We start from the raw sequence: 12,414 nt of genomic DNA, 5'->3' as shown, positions 1-12,414 counted from the left end.
CTATAAATCACGCAGTCGTCTGCGAACATTCTGATCGAAGAAGTAACATCAGCATTAATATCATTTATATACAACAAAAAAAGAAGTGGCCCCAGAACAGAGCCCTGGGGGACGCCTGAAGTGACAGAACCATAGTTCGAGGAGCGACCACCAACAACTACACACTGCTGCCGTAGGGATAGGTATTCAGAGATCCATACAATGACTCTTTCATTCAAATTGTAGCTGCGTAATTTAGAAACAAGGAGATCATGCGCAACAATATCAAATGCCTTCTGGAAGTCCAAAAAAATGCAATCAATAACTTTCTGTTTATCGATAGCAACTGCGATATCATAAGTAAACTCAACCAACTGTGTAGAGCAAGACAAACCTTGGCGAAATCCGTGCTGAGCCGGGTTAAGCAAATTGTGTTTAAGGAGGTGTGCTAATTTTGAGTCGGGCGCTGTTTTGTTTTATTGTGAATCAGCAAAAGGCACATTTGTTCTTGGGAAAATTGAATTTGAAAACTTTGTGGCTGCTGCATTAAAAATCTTGGATGTCTGCCCTCAAAAAGCCGTGGTCAACATTTGGAAGTGCATATTCAGGTGGTGCAGACATGGCCTTTCGGGTCTGCCGCCAGAAAACTGCGTCGACGCACGCAATTTACTTGTGAAATCGACTGGTGGTGATGACACCTACATTTCATTTTTAAGCTTTTTGTAGCTTATAAAAGCTCCGTTTTCAGTGAAAGTGGCTTCTTTGTCTGTAATGTCGTAACGTATTGATACACGCCGACTTCAATTCGTCCTCGGTGTCACTTTAACTAATGCAGTGCATGGGAGTAGGCGCTGTGCAAGTGACTTTGTTGATCCCAATCTTTGATGCAGGACAAGGTGAACTCAAGATTGAGCACATGGGCTTCATTTGTAAACAGCTGCAATTTGGCTTGTGAAGAAATTAGATGAGTTTTTTTTCCCCCAGGAGTAATCATCTCAAAGGTTTCTTCACGGGAGCTTCGGCAGGCACAAGGAACGGGGTTATAGTCGCTGTGCTATGTCACAAATCGCGGGAAAGTTTTGTTTCCAAGCTGAGTTTGTTTCAAACTGTCTGTTGCATCTGACGTCACATGTGCAGGCATGGCTATTGTATAAAATTGCCTACCACATTCTCTAGCTTGTCACTAGTGTCAGGTGTGCTGTTACGTTGGTCCCATATTTTATTGAATCATACTCTGGCTTTCTTGATGCAGGAGCAGTCATTGGAAACCAGAAGAAACAGATGGGCAACCAAATGCACCAGTGCAGCCGCTGTGGCGAGGTATACAAGAAGAAAATTGACCTGATGATGCACCTTTTCTTCCATGATTATGATCCTGCACAATTCGAATGCCAGCTGTGCCATAGGAGATTTGTACGAAATGGCAACCTTGAGAGACATATGCGAGCCCACAGGGGTGAAAGAGCATTCCGGTGATTCTATTGCCCAAAGGTTTTCAGAGAGAAGCACCTTTTAAACTTGCACGAAAAGACACACTAGCAAAATCACAATCCCTCGATGTCTTGGCTGCTTTTTTTCAATATTAATACTGAAAAACACTGCTAACCATCTAAGTGGCCACATTGTCCAAGTTGTCCCCATATTGACAAGCTTCTTGTCTGTGTAGGACATTTCCATACCCTCAATGTAGACTGGCGCAGACCTGCTCTTTAGGTTCTTTCCCTCCACAAGAAGCACTTTTGAGCTCCTATACATGCAGGAATGGAATTGTTAACATGGCATGGTGAATGGCATTGCTTCCCATTGGAACAAGGCTTTCTGCAAAAAACATTAATTGGCATATTGAGTGCGCGTTGCTGGTAAAAGTTATTGGTCTTCTTCCAAAAAGAGCATTAAAGGAGCGAAAGGGAAGAGGGTCAGACTAACCATTCTTTAGACATGCATTTTGGAATTTAGAAAGGTGTTTCTCGCTGGCTGATGAACTCTTGTATTAAGGTCAATAAAGCATTTTATGTACTTCCTTCGCAAAATGCTGCCAGAAAATCCTTTTCCTGTGATGTTTCCTTACTGGAGGTACAAAAAAGGAAAAACTTGTCCCATGGCATAACAAACAAAGAAGTGGAAAGTTATTTATGTGTGTTGGCATTTCTTGGATCACTGTCACTCTGTTGCATGCAAATGGCATATATTTTGAAAAGTTGGTCTCTAGCATGTTCAATCTGCATCTGAGTTCAACTCGCACAGCTTCACATTAGTATCAGAAAAGAGCAGTTGCTATTCTGGCATTCCTCTTTATGCTAGGTTTTTGGGACTTTTATTAAAGTTGCTGAAAACAAGCCTTAATACATTTAAACTGTGTTTCAAAGAACTTGCCCTAGTGACCAGGACTGGTGTGGAACTACTAAAGATAAGCAATGTAATTTACCACTGTTTGTGCAGTTGTAATTGTTAAAAACTTACTTGCGTGTGTGCAGAATGTTTTTTTGTTTGTTTTCAATAGAGTGGTAATTTAGCGATGTACTGTGAGCTTCCACTTCATGTCTGCCATTATCTCCGTTTAATACGAATGCGATTTTACATGCTATGCTGTGCCTGCTATTCGATTCGATCTGCAGTGCAGTTTAAGAACATGAAGTATTCGACCGTTCTGAATATTCCGGAATTACGGGATCTTTTGTTTTTCTGAACTCGCAGCTGGCCATAGTGCCAGCTCCCCGCTGAGTGTAGAGGCGTGATGTGTGCCGTCTCCTGGAACTGTGCCTATCAAGAACATATTTCTCGCCGAAAGGAGAATTTTACAGGCAAATGAAAGGAATGCCAAAGGGAGCCTCCATATCTTTGTCGTCATGGCCAATTAACCACGGAACAGATCGAAGAACGAGCCCTCAACTCATTCCACCCACAACCAATGATTTTCTTCAGGTATGTCGACGACGCGATCACCAAGAGATCTGAAATCCAAAATTTCCCATCTAATTTAAACTCCATAGAACCATGATGTTCAGGTCCACGCTAAAGGTGGGAAAACTCCCGTTTTTGGACGTCCTCGTATCCCGAAAACGTGGCGCCCTTCATTTGCCTCTAACCACCCGACAGCCCATAAAGCATCAGTGGTGAAAACAGTTGTTAGGAAGAGTTGAGACACTGCAGCATAAAACTCGACAGAAGAAAAGAACAACGCATATCATATTCAAAGAACTCGCCATGAACGGCTGCCCAAAAAGCTTTATTCGAAAATCCATTCGCCTCCAAAAAACATGCGCCGAGAAATCAACGCACAACAACTAACGCCACCTCCAAAATACGTCGCCTTATGTCCGAGGTGCCATCGAAACCATCGCCGGAATCCTGAGAAAATGTGGTCTCCAGGTTGCGCACAAGCCCACAAATACCTGTTGCGCTTTGCCTACCTGTTCCCAAAGAGCGGTCACGGAGAGAAAGAGCCCAAGGCATGATCTACAAAATTCCTTGACTCTACAGCAAGTGGCATCCTACAGTATTCAGGTCAAAGTGCAAATTTTGCGATCAGCCAGCAAATTTGGTCCACATGGTGTGGACGTGCCCGGCTAAATATGATAGCTCACGCACTATAGAATCCTGGGAGGCTTTGCTCCGCAGCCCAGACCCCAACGTCCAGCGAGACATCATCGGTCAAGCCCTTGCTGCTGCTGTATCCCAAGGGATCCCGGCCGACGGCTAGGGCCGACAGGGGAGATGGACTTCTCTCCTGGCGTTCATTGACTGGTGTTACAATAAAGTTGTTTCTCTCTCTCTCGGCAACATTAAACATGATGTCCGCAACTTCGCAAGAGAGCGCAATCCTGTAGCCGAACATTCCGAAGACTCGTACCACGGAATCAACTTCGACGAATTAAACCAGCATTCTGGGAACTGAAACAAATTACCAAACAAGGCTGTTACTGGAATCCTCGCACATTCAAACTACCCCGAACAACATCAACCGCACAAAGGGAGACCTGCTCCCAGTATATGCACAGGGAACTCGCTCCACAGCTCAAAGAAGGAAAGTTGCCATTGACCGCCTCCGCACTGTACGACAACGTGACTCACAGCATTGACCCCTCCCCCGCACCTTTCGCATCATCGCTTTCCTTCTTTCGATCTCCTATCCTGCTCCCCGCTAGACCTATAGTTACCCCTGAAGGAGCCGAGCCGGCTCCGAAACATTGGGTTTTAAAATAAAATTTGTGGTTAAGATGTGTCAGAGTTTATTATATGTCATCAAAACCAACCAGGCAGGCAAACCTGTCAGTATGTTTAGTTCTTGTTGGAGGATATTTGTGAAGCGGCGTTCTTTACCTTCCCTGCCGCACCTTTCGGAGCACATTTTAGTACGATCGGCAGCCTTTATATTTAGTTAGAGGAGTGCACACGATTTGGGCCTTCCGCCTCTGGGATCAACGCTAGCCATGTAGAAACTACCATGAACATCGTCGAGGTCCCTTTCATTTGCTGGGACGTTCTAAAGGTTCAGGTGGAGCATGTTTTGGTGTAAGAAATGGAGGAGGTTGTTATGTTGGCTTTAACGTCCCGATGCTGAACGATCGAATTAAGGCTATAAGAGTTGCCTTAGTAGACGGCTGCTGCATAATTTCCACCACTTGGGACTCTGCTGCGCTTTTCCATTTCACCTCCATCGAAATACGCCATCCGCGCGCGGGGCTGGGATTTGATACCGTGAACTTGGAGTCCTTACGCCGTGTGCCGCTGTTCGTTGCACCCTTCAAGCGCACGCACTCGAGGCTCGTGACGTCAAGTGAACGTGGGCAGTGAGGGACGCTGTAGCAAGCTTCAGATTAATTTCAGACCACCTATGGTTCTTCAACGTCCACTGACCGCACAGCGCGCGGGCGTTTTTGTACTTTGTCTCCATTGAAACAAAGCCACCGCGAATGCTCTTAAGCCCCAACTCGATGAACACATCCTACGCGTACCGGCGGAGCGCCTACGTGCACGGGCGTACGCTGGATCCTGTCTGCGCATGCGCAAAACGCGACGCGCGAGCAGGGGCAGATATCTGTTCACGTCAGATATCCGCGCTTGCACGCGCGTCGGAAGTGGGGTCCGGTTTACAACAATAGGAGGACGGCGGGGCTCTCCGGGACTCTTTTCTTTATGGCTTGAACTAGAGTCACTAAATTTAGTGACTCTAGCTTGAACCTCTCCCAGGTTCCTGGAACTTTTCTTCGCGGCTTAAGTTGTCCTTTCAGCGCCCCCCAAATCCCCTTTCTTCACGCTTGAAATTCCTTTGGTCGGCTCGAGAGGGGGAACGCGCCAGCACAGGGAGCATGGAGGTGGATGCCTTTTTTCGACGCCCGTCGCGGAGCAGCGGTGGGCGCGTAGGCGCTCCACCGTAGGCCTAGGATGTGTGCATCGAGTTGGGACTTTAATCGCCTGCGGCAGCCTCGGAAGGGGCGCGCGGTGGCAGCGCGACTGCCTCTGTGGAACCTTTTTAACGCGTCAGCGTTAAGGATCTTGATGTGCAGAAAATCCGGCGTTGTGAGCGAAAAAGCCCCTAATAAATAAACCAAGCGGACCACGTGACCTTGTGACGTCAACACAACCTGCCCACCGGATTGTGAGCAAACTCGTACCACCGTGGCAGCTGGCACTTAATGACTGGTCGCGAGAGGTTGCTCGAAAAGAGCAACCTGGGTCGCGCAAGACCCACATACAAGTGGCAGTACCTGCCATCGCAGGGCAGTGGCGCATATCGCTTAACCGCTGCACCAATAAGGCAGCGGTGGTATGAGGACTCCCACAGATCTATGAATGCAGAGCTGAGACTGGCCAATTGACCATTTGCGGAGAAGTTTCTGCGCATGCGTGGTGAAGGCGCAGGCAGCGCCCTCTCTGGGCGGTTTGGTTTTTGGTTGGAAAACATGAGCCAGCCGTGCATTCCTGCGCTGTAGTGCGACGACTGATGTGAGCTGTAACTTCCACGTAACTGACATGTAACTGCAACGCGATTTATCTAAGCTAACCACGTGTTTTGCAACAACGAGACTTGTACGTAATAAAGGCCGCGACGACATACAAGGCGCAAAAGACGAACCCGTTGACGGGGCCGTAATGCGCACATCCAGCACGTTTCGAAACGGGTGTTGCTGCTTTATTTCGCGCTTATTGCCGAGTACACACTGCTCGGTCGTTCTAGAAGAGTTTTGCCACCGACGTAGGAAAACCGAATGATATATACTAGTATGAACATTCACCATTAATGCTACAATGTGCTTCCTGAACAGCGGGAGCACGGCCGAGCGCAGCCTCGCGTATATCCGCGCATTCTAACGCTCCCGCGGCCGGTTAGCACGCAAAGCAACGCTCTGCCGTATCAGCACGAGCCGGGATTGAGATAGTACAACGGGTCCTTTAATAATCAGCTAAGTGTGCCCTGAGGCAAAAGGTGTTGTGTTAAGTTAGCAGAAACTCCGGCCCTACCAACGAAGCGCAAACGTAAACGTCTGTGTGCATTAGGAAAGTGCATCCCATTATACTGTCACACTCGCCCGCGCATAGGCGCACATTCACGCACATTTTCACTTGGTCATTCGGCGCTCCGTTGAGGTAGCAGAGTGCAGGTATTGCCGCACATGGTCGTTTTTCAGGCTACAACGGGAATAATTCGCCACACCCTCTTTCTAAAAACGAAAATGGGATGTTCTCCTCTTCCATCATACTCTTTCGTTATATATAATTATAATTGGTTTTTGGTGGAAAGGAAATGGCGCAGTATCTGTCTCATATATCGTTGGACACCTGAACCGCGCCGTAAGGGAAGGGATAAAGGAGGGAGTGAAAGAAGATAGGAAGAATTAGGTGCCGTAGTGGAGGGCTCCGGAATAATTTCGACCACCTGGGGATCAACGTGCACTGACATCGCACAGCACACGGGCGCCTTAGCGTTTTTCCTCCATAAAAACGCAGCCGCCGCGGTCGGGTTCGAACCCGGGAACTCCGGATCAATAGTCGATTACTGACACGTTTCCGGCCAATAAACAACACTAAAACAACAAAACAAGCGCACGTGAGCTGCTGAACGCTGCCTTGCGCATGCTTGCTCGAGAGCCCCTTTCCAACCAAAGGTACCGGCGGAGCTTCTCTGTTTGCACGACAGACGGCGCTCGCTTTTCCGCAAATGGTCCATTCCGCATATGTGGGCATTAACCCATTAGCGCTTTCGTGTACGCCATACCCGCAATAAGAACTCGTCATGAACGGCTACCCAAAAGACTTTATTCAAAAAACCATTCGACGTCAAAAACACAACATTCGTCAAGAAATCAACGCACAAAGACAAACGCCACCACCAAAATACGTCGCTTTATCTTATGTCGAAGGTGTCAGCGAAACCATCGCCCGAATCCTGAAAAAGTCGGGTCTTCAGGTTGCGCACAAGTCCACAAACACTGTTGCGCTTTCCCTACCTGTTCCCAAAGACCGGCCGCCGATGGAAAGAGCCCAAGGCATCGTCTACAAAATTCCATGCGCCGACTGCGACGCAAGCTGCATCGGCGAAACCAAAAATTTCAAGGAAAGAATCCGGCAACATAAGAAGGACGTCCGCAAATTCGCAAGAGCGCGCAATCCAGTAGCCGAACATTCCGAGGACTCCGACTTTAGAATCAACTTCGAAGAAACCCCCATCCTCGGAACCGAAACAAATTACCACAAGAGGCTCCTTCTGGAATCCTGGCATATCCAAAGCACCCCGAACAATATCAACCCCACAAAAGGAAACCTGCCCCCAGTATATGACCAGGGACTTCGCTCTTCAACGCAACGAAAAAAAAAAGTCGCCATTCAGCACCTCCCTGCAGTGCGCCAGTGTGACCAACAGCCTAAACCCCCCTCCCCCTCCCCCGCGCCTTTCGCGACACAGCTGTCGTTCTTTTCACCCCCCCCCCCCCCTTCCATAATTAAAAGACGCTAGCTACTGCCCTCAGTCACCCCTGATGAAGGAGCCGAGTCGGCTTCGAAACGTTGGGTTAAAGTTAAAATTTTGGTTGGAGATGTGCAGTTTATTATACGCCATACCCTTAAGGCGGAATATAAGTGTCCCCGAAAACCTTTTTCTTTTCACTTCTTTCTGATCCTGCTCTTAATTCTATCTCCACGCGGTAGTGTTAGCGGCCCAGTTGAAGCCAGTCGACGAACCTGTGCACTTTCCCCTTCATTATCCTTGTTCGTAGCACAAATATACGTCTTGCAGAAACCACTTCAAGCAGCCGTGTAGTTAACGGGCACCATAGGCTGCATGCACCATAATCGTACATTATCATAGGTCGAGTTGAGTATATTGCAGCACAGACATGTCCCAACTGCCTCCAATTATTCCTGCTCTGTACCAGGCGCTGCGTTGTTATAGCGGCTGTTTCTATTCCCAGAAACAATTAAGGGCCCTATATGACGTCATACATACATACATACATACATACATACATACATACATACATACATACATACATACATACATACATACATACATACATACATACATACATACATACATACATACATACATACATACATACATACATACATACATACATACATACATACATACATACATACATACATACATACATACATACATACATACATACATACATACATACATACATACATACATACATACATACATACATACATACATACATACATACATACATACATACATACATACATACATACATACATACATACATACATACATACATACATACATACATACATACATACATACATACATACATACATACATACATACATACATACATACATACATACATACATACATACATACATACATACATACATACATACATACATACATACATACATACATACATACATACATACATACATACATACATACATACATACATACATACATACATACATACATACATACATACATACATACATACATACATACATACATACATACATACATACATACATACATACATACATACATACATACATACATACATACATACATACATACATACATACATACATACATACATACATACATACATACATACATACATGGGCCAATAAACTTGCGACAGCAGGCTGCCCTGTGGCCTCCTCCCTTCCTCATATTGTCGCTGCAGCGCACAGATCGGCGCCTAGTAATGAAATCAAGCTTGTGCCGATTTTAACCGGTACGGCAACCTGATCCAGCTCGCGATAGAAATAAAATGTCAGCCGTTTGTGATTACCGTAATTTGCCGTGTACAGTTGGCACCCGGCGTAATAGTCTGCGGGGTTCAATTTTTTTTTTCATTTTACTAGATTATCCGCGTCCGGTACATCCCCCACCGGAGCCAGGTGGCGATCAGTGTGCAACAATGAGCTTGAATGTACAGCGGAAGTATCACAAAACATCCTAATAGAATAAGCTTTGGGAATTTCATAGCATGTTGGGCGATATTGAAAAAAAGAAACTATATATCTATAGCTCCTTTTTTTTTTTTGCAGACAATAGTCTGCAATTCACTCTAACTCAAACATGTGCAGACCGTGAACTTTATGCCGCAAATTACAGTTATCAAAGTTGATGGCAACAATCCTTGCAAATACACAAAGCGGGTGCTGTAGCCGCTGTTGGCTTTTTTTTTTTCGCGCCGAGAGAAGTATTTATATAATCAACTCTAACACATGTCCAACCAAAATCTTTAATTTGAAACCCAAAGTTTCAAAGGCATTGTTTACGAAATTCCTTGCACCGACTGCGACACAAGCTACATCGGCGAAACCAAAAATATAACAAAGAATTTGGCAACGTAAAAACGACGTCCGCAACTTCGCAAGATAGCGCAATCCTGTAGCTGAACATTCCGAAAACTCATACCACAGAATCAACTTCGACGAAACCAGCATCCTCGGAACCGAAACAAATTACCAAAAAAGGCTGTTACTGGAATCCTGGCACATTCCTTAACAACATCAACCGCACCAAGGGAAACCTGCCCGCAGTATATGCACAGGGACGATTCGCTCTGCAGCTCAGAGGGACAGTGGCCATTGATCGCCTCCCCATAGTCCGACAACGTTATTCACCGCCTTAACTTCCCCCTCCCTCGCGCCTTTCGCACCACAGCTTTCGTTCTTTAACCTCCTGCTTCCCCCCATGCGACGAGTGATGTATGTGACGGATGCGGTGCACTGGAAACACCGGAGCACCTGCTCCTTCGCTGTGCCGCGTTCGCCGACGCTCGTCGTGATATGCTTGAGGCCTACAGGGCGCTGGGCATATTGTCAGACTCCCTCAAGACGCTATTGTGGCCGCAGGGCAGTGCGCGCACTCGTGAGCGAACTGTAGTGAGCCTCTGTGCATTCCTCGAACACACGGGCTTGACGTCCCGTCTGTTCTCCGTCAGGTAGTTACACGCAGTGACCGAACGCTCCGCGAGTTGTACCTTGAACGATTAATAACTGGACGCCCCACTGCAGCTGTTCCAACCGGCGCGTAACCGGTACATACTTGTTATTGTGTAAATAGTTTTTGTGTATATTACCTCTCCCCCTATCCTCTATTCCTGTCCCCTCACCTCTTTCATTTAATTTCTCCATTCTGCCTGCTATCCTTTATTTCCGCTGCCCCAGCTCAGGTGCTTCAGTATCGATGACAGATGCCGGGGCTAGCAAAAATATTTTCCTTCCTTTTATTATTATTTTAATAAACCACTTACTACTGCCCCCAGTCAAGAAGGAGCCGAGCCGGCTCCGAAACGTTTTGGTTGGACATTTGTAAAGTTTAATAAAGTCTTCAAACCCAACCAGATCTAGATTGGCAAATCTGTCAAAATGTTCAGTTTTCGAGAGAAGTGTGTGCTGCATGGAGGAAGGAAAACTCAGCAGAGGCCCTGGTTATCCGAGCTGCACGCCAAAAAGTGTGCCGGAAGTCATGTGTTTTCGCAAAGACTGCTGAGAGTCTGGCCGACGGCGCAGCCAATAGTAACGCTGGGCGCAGCGGCATCGTCTGCTGCACTGTCTGCTGCGCATGCGCAAGCGCCCTGTGACGGCGGACAAGTAGGGAGGAGCCGGCTTCTAAATATGCAACGTAACCACCTCTCCTCTTTTATTTCCTTCCTTCACGATGTGCTGCAGTAGAGGATAAACGAAACTGATTGTAGGCCTGGCAACACCGTGCCCGTAGCTTCTGGCTGCCATCTTGGTTCGGTCAGCAGGTGCGTCGTTTGCTAACGTGCTTTCTTTATATCGTTGAAGCTGTCATGAATCTCACGAGCAGAATTTCAAAATCCAAGTTTTCGTGTTTACTCAGCGCCAGCATGCTTCTGAGGTCGCTTGAAGCTTGATGCTGAAGGTGGTAAGAATCAGCACAGGGAAATGCGTATAAAAGTCGAACTTTGTGCCTTTTCGTTTTAATGCACGCATTTATGTATCGATGCAAGCGTCGCGTACTATAATCGCTGTTTAATTTTCAAGTAGGCGAATATTCGCCTGGTAACTAATATAGCGAGCGTTGTGTGTGTGTGTGTGTGTGTGTGTGTGTGTGTGTGTGTGTGTGTGTGTGTGTGTGTGTGTGTGTGTGTGTGTGTGTGTGTGTGTGTGTGTGTGTGTGTGTGTGTGTGTGTGTGTGTGTGCGTGTGTGTGTTTGTGTGTGTGTGTGTGTGTGTGTGTGCGCGCGCGCGCGCGCATTGGCTTGAAGCAACTTCAGTGGCCCTGCCAACTTTCGTGTGCTCCGGCGTTAGCAGCTGCATGCCCATCAGTGTAATCACACACGGCCAGCTGCGTAATGTCATCACTTCAAAACTATAATGTGCGATGCGCATCCGCGCTTTTCAACATCACCGTTTCAGAGCCCGGCGCAGCTGATTTTCGTTGTCTTGACGTCTAGCGCCACATTTTAAACAAGGCGGAAGACTGCACTTTTAATAGTCGATATTAAAAAAAGAAAACCAAGCGTATATTCGTGATGTCGCAAGCAAAGATGCAGTTTTATTTTTTTATTTCCTATATGCGATTTATTCATTATTTCATATATAGCGACATTCCCTGTGCCATGAAAAGCGCGTTTGACTAAAGACGGAGCGTCCACTTTTTGAACTTGCATTGTGTGGATATTGATCATAGGAAGCCTGAAGAAGTAAAACATTCGCACATCAGTTTTTATACATAGCACATATTACATCACACGGTAAACGCGCTTAACATGTGGGTTATTGCACGACATAGCGGGGAACACAACGCCTGCAAGACCAAGAAAGTATTTCCAGCACTTCTGAAAATAACTGAACATGGTATAGAGATCTAAGCTGCATTTGGCGCATGGCTCTTTCTGTGCACTGCAGTATACGTCACGGTTCGATCAATCGAGGTTTGTAGCTGAAGCGCACCAAGTGCGACTGGCCGCGATTTGCCGGAAAATTAATAAAGGCC

The sequence above is a fragment of the Amblyomma americanum genome, chromosome 4, assembly GCF_052857255.1.
Source record: "Amblyomma americanum isolate KBUSLIRL-KWMA chromosome 4, ASM5285725v1, whole genome shotgun sequence".
In the NCBI taxonomy this organism is placed as follows: domain Eukaryota; kingdom Metazoa; phylum Arthropoda; class Arachnida; order Ixodida; family Ixodidae; genus Amblyomma; species Amblyomma americanum.
The sequence above is the reverse complement of the archived record's forward strand: the minus strand, read 5'-3'. Positions refer to the sequence as shown.